Genomic DNA, 1,042 nt, shown 5'->3' with positions numbered 1-1,042 from the left:
AAAGAATGCAAATAGCCACATCAGGAAACTCAGCAAAAGATCCTTCAAACTGGCAGGGTTTAAGAAGGAAAATTAAATTTGTTCTTTGTTGTCCCTGACTATTTTTCCACTTCTGAATAGGAATGAAATTAAGGACTCCTCCAAAGAGCTTGCCCATTCCTTCACATAGCTTCAAGTTGTGATGTAAAGACTATACTGGCAGAAATATCTGTAAATCTCACCACGTACCTGTCAATAAATACATTGAAAGGATTGTTGTTAAATTGCAACAAACGAAAAAAGCTTTAAAAAAGGTACATTGACAGCAGGCAAACTCTAACCTGAATGCAACTACAGACAATGGAGCATTGCTACTTTTTGGCCCATGCTTCAGGAAGTCTGAAGTTTCTCCAGGCCATAAGAAACTTCATGAGGTTAATCCTTCTATAGCACAGCAATACAAGGGGAAGGAAGCAATAATGCAACAGAGATACCCCAGACTCCCCTGTGAGGAAACATCCCCACTACATAATCTTGCCTCTGTACTTTCAGCCCCTGCCCAGTTACTGAAGAGAATCGTGATCAGCCAGAGCAGCTCTGCCCCTGCTGCCGCCCTCCTCGTGGCCACCCCACATGCTCACACTCTGCCTGTGATTCTGGTGCCTCTGCCATGACTTGCTCAGTTTGTCCTCCCAGTCAAGGACAAGTGCACAGCAGCTCCTGAAAAAAAGATCACTTTGGTGTATCTATCTCAAAGCTGAATCTCCTAAAATTTAAACACTGGCTTCTATCTCACAATTAACAAGAAGTGGCATTTCTTCTTCCCTCAAATTCAATGGACTTGACAAAGATTAAGCCTTATATCACTACAGCCATGTAGATAGGTACAAACCTCATTTAAGAGGTTGCCAATTTTCCGCTGTCTCACTACATCCCAGTTAGGCCAAAGCAAGTGTTGGCAATATAATGTATGCAGCAAACTCTGAATTGGATCTTCAAAGTAACTTGATTTAAAAAAAAAAACCTGTCGTGGTTTAACCTCAGTTGGCAACTGAGCACCACG

This window comes from Pygoscelis adeliae, unplaced genomic scaffold, assembly GCF_000699105.1.
Source record: "Pygoscelis adeliae isolate BGI_AS28 unplaced genomic scaffold, ASM69910v1 Scaffold223, whole genome shotgun sequence".
Lineage (NCBI taxonomy): Eukaryota > Metazoa > Chordata > Aves > Sphenisciformes > Spheniscidae > Pygoscelis > Pygoscelis adeliae.
Note: the sequence above shows the minus strand (reverse complement) of the source record.